The sequence below is a fragment of the Pongo pygmaeus genome, chromosome 1 (assembly GCF_028885625.2).
Source record: "Pongo pygmaeus isolate AG05252 chromosome 1, NHGRI_mPonPyg2-v2.0_pri, whole genome shotgun sequence".
NCBI classification, from domain to species: Eukaryota; Metazoa; Chordata; class Mammalia; order Primates; family Hominidae; genus Pongo; species Pongo pygmaeus.
In genome coordinates, this window is record NC_072373.2 from 194228430 (window position 1) to 194238739 (window position 10310).

The window sequence follows — 10310 nt, forward strand, 5'->3', positions numbered from 1 at the left end:
ATAATATCAACTTGAATCCACCAGTACATAAAAATGACAATATTTTATGGCTAAGTTGGGTGTATCCTAGAACTGCAAGGAAGTTTCAATATTATAAAGCTATAAATGTACTCATCACATTAACAGACTACATGAGAAACACTACATTATTTTTTCTTTTTAAAAAATTTTTAAATTTTTTATTGTAAATTGACAACTTATAATTGTATATATTTATGGAGTACAAACTGATGTTATGATTTATAAATATAATGTGGAATAATTAAATCAAGCTAATTAACATATCTATCACCTCAAATACATATCATTTATTGTAGTGAGAACATTGAAAATTTACTCTCTTAGCAATTTTGAAATGTGCAATACATTATTAACTGTCATTTTAATAGATGAAGAAGTATTTTATATGATTTAACCTTCATGATTTTTTTTAAAAACTCCTGGAAAACTAAGAATAGAAGGAAAATTTTTTTTTTTTTTTTGAGACAGTGTCTCACTCTTGTCACCCAGCTGGAGTGCAGTGGCGTGATCACAGCTCACTGCAGCCTCCATCTCCTGGGCTCCAGCAATGCCCCTGCCTCAGCCTCCAGAGTGGGGGCTGGGACTACAGGCACACACCACCACACCCATCTAATTTTTTTATTTTTAGTAGAGATGAGGCCTTCCTATATTGGCTAGGCTGGTCTTGAACTCCTGAACTCAAGCTATCCTCCCACCTCAACCTCCCAAACTGCTAGGATTACAGGCATGAGCCACCATGCCCAGCCTGAAAACTTTATTCTTAATGGGAAACATTATCGTTCCCTTTAAAATAACAGAAAGGCAAAGATGCTCACCATTGCTGCTTCTCTTCAAAGCCAGACTGGTAGTTCTAGCCAATGCAGTGAAACCAAAAAAAAAATGAAATAAAACATATAAAGGTTGGAAGAGAAAAAATGTGCATCATTCATGGATTCTATGTTTATTTACCTAGAAAAATCCAAAATCAGGCCAGGCGCGATGGCTCATGCCTGTAATCCTAGCACTTTGGGAGGCCGAGCCAGGCGGATCATCTGAGGTCAGGAGTTCGAGACCAGCCTGGCCAACATGGTGAAACCCCATCTCTACTAAAAATACAAAAATTAGCCGGACATGGTGGTGGGCGCCTGTAATCTCAGCTACTTGGAAGGTTGAGGCAGGAGAATTGCTTGAACCTGGGAGGCAGAGGTTGCAGTGAGCCAATTTCGTGCCACTGCACTCCAGCCTGGGCAACAGAGCGAAGACTCCATCTCAAAAAAAAAAAAAAAAGAAATAGAAATAGAAAAACCCCAAAATCTACAAATAAAATGTTAGAATAAGAGATTTAACAAAGTTGCTAGATTTTAAAAACAATATATAAGAGGGAAGGAGAAAAATACCTTTAGTTAAAGCAATTATATTTAAGAGATGCATTTTAAAAATACATATCATCTACAATTTCAACAAAAAATAAGGTAACCAGGAATAAAGCTAACAAAAGATATGTGAGACCTGGATGGAAAGAATTATAAACCTTAAAGACACAGCTCGGCACAATGTCTCCTGCCTGTAATCCCAGCACTTTGGGGCGACAAAGAGGGTGAATCACTTGAGCTCAGGAGTTGGTGACCAGCCTGGGCAACATAGCGAGACCTCATCTCTAAGCTGCAGTGAGCTGTGATTATGCCACTACACTCCAGCCTGGGTGACAGAGCAAACTCCATCTCAAAAAAAGAAAAAATAAATAGAGACAATAAATAATAACTTTTAAAAATCCTTCATGAATAAGGAGACTCAGTATTTGGAGATATCCATTTCCTCTAAATTGATCTATAAAATCAATGCAACTCCAATCAAAATCACAACAGAATTTCTGTGGATCCTGACAAGCTAATTCTAAAATACCTTAGGAGAGCAAAGGCACAAGAATCGGCAAAACTGGGGAGAAAAACAAGGTGGGATAGCATGCCCTATCAGATATCAAGACTTGTAATGTAATTGAGACAGAATGAGATTGACACAGGGATGGTTAAGTAGACCAATGGAATAGAATGAAGAGCCTCAAAATGAGCCACAAATATATGGAAATGTGATATATGACACAGAGGTAGCACTGCAGATCACTGGGGAAGGGAAGAGCTATTCAATAAATGAATAGTTCAGTATCTACACAGAAAAGCATAAAATCGAATCCTTTCACCGAATCATAAGTGATATCTATTCCAGGTGGATTCAAAACAAACAGGAAAGGCAAAACTTTTAAACTCATAAAAGAAAATATAGAAGAATATCTTTATGACCTCAGAATAGAAAAGGCTTTCTTCAACAAGACAAAAAGTACCAACCATAAAGAATATATTCGTAAACTCAATTACATTAAAACTAAGCAATTTTCTCTATCAAGACATAATAAAGAAAATGAAAAGGCAAGCCACCAACTGGGAGTAGTTATTTGCAACATACACAGCTGACAGCCCAGGTGAAAACATGAGCAAAAGACATGAACAAGAGCATTTCTCAGAAGCGGAACACAAAAGACCAATCAACACATGAAAAGAAGATCAACTTTGGCCGGGGTGCGGTGGCTCACACCTGTAATCCCAGCACTTTGGGAGGCCGAGGGGGGCGGATCACGAGGTCAGGAGATCGAGACCATCCTGGCTAACACGGTGAAACCCTGTCTCTACTAAAAATACAAAAAATTAGCCGGGCGAGGTGGCAGGCGCCTGTAGTCCCAGCTACTCAGGAGGCTGAGGCAGGAGAATGGCGTGAACCCCCGGGGGATGGAGCCTGCAGTGAGCCGAGATCGCGCCACTGCACTCCAACCTGGGCGACAGTGAAACTCCGTCTCAAAAAAAAGAAAAAAAGAAAAGAAGATCAACTTCATTAATAATCCGAAAACTGCAAATTACGACAACACGAGAAGCAATTTTACACCCAATAAGTTGGCAAAATGAAGAAGGCGCTGACACCACCGATGGTTGGTAAAGATCTGGATCAACAGGAACTTTTACACCCTGCTTGGTGGGAACATAAATAAGCATAAACAAACATCTTGGAAAACAAGATGGTACCATTTGTAAGTCTGAACATTTGATATTCTACTTGCCCAGCAATTCTTCTTCTAAAGAAACTCATGAACTTATGACACCAGAAAAAAATGTACAAGACCATCCCCAGTAACAAAAAATGAAAACCATCCCAACAGGCATTAACGGGAAATGGGTAAAACTATATTTTGGTATAGGTACACAGTGAACCATACAGAGAAGAAATATGAATAATCTTCAATTACCCATCACAAGATGGCAGAAATGTTAAGTCAGAATGAAAAAATGCAAGTTGCAAAACACTACATACAGAATGATAGCATTGTTATAAAGTTCAAAACCAAATGTGATAACTATAAGTTGCAATAGAAATGAAATGATAAACACATTCCATTGTTGTTGCCTCTGGGAGTGAGGAGACAGAGAAGTAGAATAGGAAGGAGTTTACGAGTGGATGAAAAGATACAAGTGACATTCTGGAACTATGCTTTCCAATATGATAGCATTAGCCACATGTAGACATTTTGACTTAAATTTACATTAATTGACCAGGCACGGTGACTCACATGTGTAATCCCAGCACTTGGGGAGGCCAAGGTGGGAAGATCACTTGAGTCAAGGAGTTCAAGACCAGTCTGGGCAACAGGGTGAAACCTCATCTCTACAAAAAATACAAAAATTAGCTGGGCATGGTGGCACATTCCTGTAGTCCCAGCTACTACAGGCTGAGGTAGGAGGATCAATTGAGGCCGAGAGGTCAAGGCTGCAGTGAGCCATGATGGCGCCACTACACTCCAGCCTGGAGGACAGAGCTCAACCCTGTCTCGAAAAAAATAATTAATTAGTCAATTAATTAATCTAAATTAATTAAAATTAAATACAATTTAAAATTCAGGGCCAGGCATGGTGGCCCATGCCTATAATCCCAGCACTTTGGGAGGCCAAGGCAGGAGGATTGCTTGAGCTCAGGAGTTCAAGACCAGCCTGGACAAGACAGTGAGATCCCCGTCTCTATTTTATAAATATAAAATTTTTTTTTAATTTTTTAAACAATTAAAAAAATAAAACTCAGTTCCTCAGACACACTAGTACATTTCAAATGCTAGTCACACGTGGCTAGTGGCTACTGTATTGGACTGCACAGATTTATAGAATATTTCCATCATCACAGAAAGTTCTACTGGACAGCTCTGCTCTAGACCAGAGGTTGGCAAACTTTTTTGTAAAGGGTCAGGTGGTAAATGATTTAGTTTTATGGAACATAAGGTCTCTGTCATAACTACTCAACTCTGCAGCTTTGTACCTCCAAAACAGCCATAAACAAGTTGTAAATGAATGGGTGTGACTGTGCCGCAATACCAGGCAGCGGGCTGCATTTGGCCTGCAGACCATAGTTTTTTGACCTTGTTCTATATCTTAAGTTTGGTGATTGGTTGACAGATGACCATTTTATTATTACATTTCATCGTTTTCAAGCATTCTTACATATCAAATGTTACATAATACATTTTAAAATCTATATCTAGGACAATCTGAATAAGATCTGAAATCTGAATAAAATCTGTAGATTAGATAATAATATTGTAGCAATGGTAACTTCTGTACTGTGGTCATATGTAAGATGATGTCCTTGTTTTTTAGGAAAGACGCAATAGAAGAACTTGGAGTAAAGGAAGATCACACATACAACTTACTCTCAAACAGTTCAGAAAAAAAACTACCTGTGAACGCACACACATAGAAAGAGTGAAAGCAAATTTGATGCAATGTTGGTAACATTTTAAGGATTTAGGTAAGGGGTATACAGGAGTTTTCTCCCACTATTCTTGCAATTTTTTTTTTTTTTTGAGATGGAGTCTCGCTCTGTCGCCCAGGCTGGAGTGCAGTGGCATGATCTCAGCTCACTGCAAGCTCTGCCTCCCAGGTTCATGCCATTCTCCTGCCTCAGCCTCCCAAGTAGCTGGGACTACAGGCGCCCACCACCATGCCTGGCTAATTTTTTATATTTTTTAGTAGAGACAGGGTTTCACCATGTTAGCCAGGATGGTCTCGATCTCCTGACCTCGTGATCTGCCTGCCTTGGCCTCCCAAAGTGCTGAGATTACAGGTGTGAGCCACTGCGCCTGGCCCTTGCAAATTTTATATAAACCTCAGTTATGTCAAAATTAAGCACTTAAAATCATATGTGTGTATAGTTATATACATTTATGGTAAGGTTAAAAACTGCAATTAGAATTTTACAATGGTGTATATACATCATTTGTCAATAAAAAGTTTACCTTAAGAATCAAATCCAGGCCGGGCAAGATGGTTCACACCTGTAATCCCAGCACTTTGGGAGGCCAAGGTAGGAGGACTGCTTGAGTCCAGGAGTTTAAGACCAGCCTGGGCAACATGGCCAGACCCCATCTCTACAAAAAAAAATTGTTTAATTTAGCCAAGCATGGTGGTGTGTGCCTGAGGTCACACCTATTCAGGAGTCTGAGGTGGGAGGATCACTTGAGCCAGGGAGGTCGAAGCTGCAAGGAACCATGTTTGTGCCACTGCACCCCAGCCTAGGTGACAGAATGAGACCCAGTCCAAAAAGAAATAATCCAACCCGTGAAGCTCTGCTGGGCGGGGAGATGGATGGACAGGACTGCACAAATCCTGGAGCACAGGTAAGAGAATCTTCAGTGAATTAATGCTGGGATCCCGATGGGGGAAGAAAGGAAGGGAAGTGAAGAGGTGATAGATGAGGAAATAGAGGGAGCAGAGCCTGGAGGCCTCTCTGAGTTTAGAGAGCAGGAGCTGTGGGGGTGAGGGGGTGAGAGATGGACAGAGGGAGGCCTATGGTCAAAGAGGAGGTGTTGGAGTGGAAGGTTCTAGAGGTTGAGCAGATCCAGGTGATGGCAAGGTCCATGATGTAAACAAGACATTGGGTATCTAAAATGGAAAAGCCCTTAGAGATAACCCAGTCAAGGAATTGAAAACCGGCGTGTGAGCACAGCACCCTTGCGGCCAGTAAAGTTCCCCCAGATGGTGGCAGGATGGGAGTAGAGAGAAAGACTGTGAGGGGGTACCCATGTCAAGAGACAGAAGCCGGCCGGGTGCGGTGGCCCACGCCTGTAATCCCAGCACTCTGGGAGGCCGAGGCGGGTGGATCACCTGAGGTCAGGAGTTTGAGACCAGCCTTGTCAACCTGGTGAAACCCCATCTCTACCAAAAATACAAAAATTAGCCAGGCATGGTGGCAGGCGCCTCTAATCCCAGCTACTCGGGGGCTGATGCAGGAGAATCACTTGAGCCCGGGAGGCGGAGGTAGCAGTGAGACGAGATCATGCCACTGCACTCCAGCCTGGGTGACAAGAGCAAAATTCCATCTGAAAAAAAAAAAGAGACAGAAGCCAAGTAACTGGAGGCCAGCAGGAGGGTGATGGGGAGCCGTAGAAGGTGGTGCAGCTTCACAGGGCAAGAGCCTTAAATGAGGATACTGGAGTCACATCTGCATATAACACATCTGGAATCAAGAGGAAATCCAACCACATTTCTGGATTCTGTCATTTCTGGTTCCTGGAGTTTGGGAGAAGGAGCTGCCTCCATTCATAAGGGCTGCAGAGAGATAGTGTGGTATCCTGAGGGATGGCAGGCATTCAGAGGTCCTGTGAGAAAGTTTGCTTGCCACAGACCATTACAGCCTGGGGTTTTATTTACACACTACCCTAAGGTCCAAGTGCAGGCCCTGATTGGTAGTAGGTGCTCAACATTTTTTACTGGATTAATGACTGGATGGGTGGATAGGTGAGTGCATGGGTGGTGGTTGGATGAATGAATGGATGGGTATGATGGGTAAATGGATGGATGGATAAGTGGTGGATGGATGGATAGACTTATGGACAGATGGATGCATGGATAATAAATGGATGAATTAGTGGGTGAATGGATGGATGGTAGGGTGGATAGATATACGGATGGACAGATGGATGCATGGACGATGGATGGATGACTGAGTTGGTAGTTACATGGTTGGATGGAAGGATGGATGGACAGACGGACGGACAGATGGATGGACAGACGGACAGACGGACGGACGGATGGATGGATGGGTAGGTGGATAGATGAATGAATGGGTAAGTAGATGGGTGAATAAATGGGTGAGTGAGAGGATGAACAGAAAGAAGAGCTTGTGGGGCACGGGAGTGGGTGAATAAACATGTGCATGAATTGAATAAACTGGACATTCCAGGAAACAGAATAGCCTGGGAGGCCAGAGAGGTAATAGAGATAACACATCCAGCCTCACCTCAGCAGTCTAGACGACTCATAAGAACAGTATAACCACAAGGAGGTTGCAAAAGCCACCATCCCTCTACTCCCTTGTGCCCCCCAACCCAGAGGCTTATCTATGGGCAGGAGCCCCCATCTGTGTCCCCTGGTTCCAGGCTGCAATGGCAGAAGACATGGGACCAAAGGAGCAGACTGGCTACCTCTGGAAACCCCTCTTCCTTCTCAGGATCCAGGTCAGACTCCCCAGGAAGCAGGGGAGAATGCTGGCCTTAGGCTCTGATCCCAGAATCTCTGAACCTGCTTTTGCCTCTCTCTATCCTTACACAGGTCATTTGACTTTGCTTGACCACTCTTCCTGGCAAGAATTTTAGGAAAAATGGCCCTGTCTTCTCCCTTCCACCTGCCCACCCCAGTGCTGTGGGGACACAAACCAGCTGCCTGATGGGAAAGGGGGCCTCAGACCCTGGAAAGATGGGTCCAGCTCCCTCACCCAAGGAAGCCCACGAATAGAGCAGAAACTGGCCTGGCCTAGGGACTCTTTCCTGCACCCATCCCCATCCTCCAGCCACAGGGTTGTAGAGAGAATAGGTTTCCTCTGAGCCAAGATAAACATCCGAGCTTCATCTCCCTTCAGTCTCTGATTCCGCATCACCCCGACCACCAGGACCATGCCCCTCCCCAGCCATACCATGGCAGGCCAGGCCCGGAGAGCAGAGATAAGGCCCTCCTGACCAGAAGACCACAAGCAGGGGATAAGAGGGAGGGGAAGTCTTCTCTTCTGCCTACTCAAAGCTAGAATTCTGCTTCCTTCCCCAGAGGCAGGCCCCAAGAGAACATCTGGGCAGCCATCCCAGCCTCTCTGCAGCCTGGGGAGAGAGGCTGGGGTGTTTTGCCCACCAGTATTCAGTATCAGCGACGTCCTAATTAATTCATTTATCATTTGGGGGCACCAATCAAAGGCAGAAAATCCTGCTCAGCTGAGCACCAGGGAAGCAGGAGAATGCAGTGCTGGCTGCCACGTGTTGGAAGAGACCTCCAGACCTCTCAGTAGGTAACTGGATGGCCACAGGGGCCCCAAGGCCTGAAAATCCAGGTCCAACATCCGAACTGTACAGCAACCTTTCATGGACACCTCCTCCATGCCAGGCCTCATGCTGGGTACTGAGGTTACGGATCCATCCCAGCCTTCACAGAGCATCTCGGAGCAACACCTAAGGCAGCCTGGGAAATCTGGTAAGGCTTCACAGAAGGGGTGACATGCCAGCTGGATTTTGAGGGATGAAAGAGATTTCTTCAGACATAGAAATAAGGGAAGGACATCCTGAAGCAGAGGGAAACTATGAGAAGGGGCCTGGAGCCATGAAAAAAGCAGCACATGATTAGAGGATGATGGTAACTGGAATGGTTGAAGTGTCAGGTTCATGAAGAGGAAGAGGGCCAGGCGTGGTAGCTCAGGCCCGTAATCCCAGCACTTTGGGAGGCCAAGGCGGGCAGATCACGAGGTCAGGAGATCGAGACCATCCTGGCTAACACGGTAAAGCCCCATCTCTACTAAAAATACAAAAAATTAGCCGGATGTGGTGGCACATGCCTGTAGTCCCAGCTACTTAGGAGGCTGAGGCAAGAGAATCGCTTGAACCCAGGAGGTGGAGGTTGCAATGAGCTGAGATTGCACCACTGCACTCCAGCCTGGGCGACAGAGCAAGACTCTGTCTCCAAAAAATAAATAAATAAACTACCAGGGCGTGATAGCACATGCCTGTAATCCCAGCTACTCCGGAGGCTGAGGCAGGAGAATCGCTTGAACTCAGGAGGCAGAGGTTGCAGTGAACCGAGATTGAGCCATTGCACTCCAGCCTGAGCAACAAGAACGAAACTCCATCTCAAAAAAAATAAAAAATTAATTAATTTTTTTTAAAATGAGGAAGAGGAGTTGGGAAAGGGAGTATCAAGAGATGAGGCTCTTGGATCTACCCAGATAATCTAAAATAATCTCCTCATCCCAACATCCTTAACCTTAATCACATTTTCAAAGTTCTTTTGACATGTAAGGTGACATATTCACAGGTTCCAGGGATTAGGACCTGGACAAAAAAGAGAGAGAGATGAGGCTCCAGGGTGAAGAAGGATTCAGGGTCTGGTTTTGAAGGGTCTCAGAGGACATGAGGAAGACTTAGAACTTTAGCCCATGGACAGCGAGGAACCAATGGATGGATGATTTTCTTTTTTTTTTTTTTTTGAAGGAGTTTCGCTTTTGTCGCCCACACTGGAGTGCAGCGGCACAGTCTCAGCTCACTGCAACCTAAATACAACAGAAATTCCCTATAATTCCCAAAGACAGGCCATAGTTGAAAGAACTAATAGAACACTCAAAACTCAATCAGTTAAACAAAAAGAAAGGGAAGACAGTAAGGAGTGTACCACTCCTCAGATGCAAATTAATCTAGCCCTCTATACTTTAAATTTTTTAAACATTTATAGAAATCAGACTACTACTTCTGCAGAACAACATCTTACTGGTAAAAAGAACAGCCCACATGAAGGAAAACTGATTTGGTGGAAAGACAACAAAAATAAGACATGGGAAATAGGGAAGGTGGTAATGTCAGGGAGAGGTTTTGCTTGTGTTTCACCAGGAGAAAATCAGCTTCCTGTTTGGATACCCACTAGACATTTGAAGTTCTACAATGAACCCATCGGAGATGCAAAGAAAAGCACCTCCATGGAGACGGAGACACCGCAATCGAGCACCATCAACTCACAAGATGAACAGAATGGTGATGTCAGAAGAACAGATGAAGTTGCCATCCACCAAGAAGGCGGAGGCGCCGACTTGGGCACAATTAAAGAAGCCGACACAGTTAGCTAAAAAAAAAAGCCTACAGAACACAAAGGTGACACAAACTCCAGAGAACATGCTGCTTGCAGCTTTGATGATTGTATCAACGGTGGTAAGTCTCCCCATGCCTGCAGGAGCAGCTGCAGCTAATTATACCT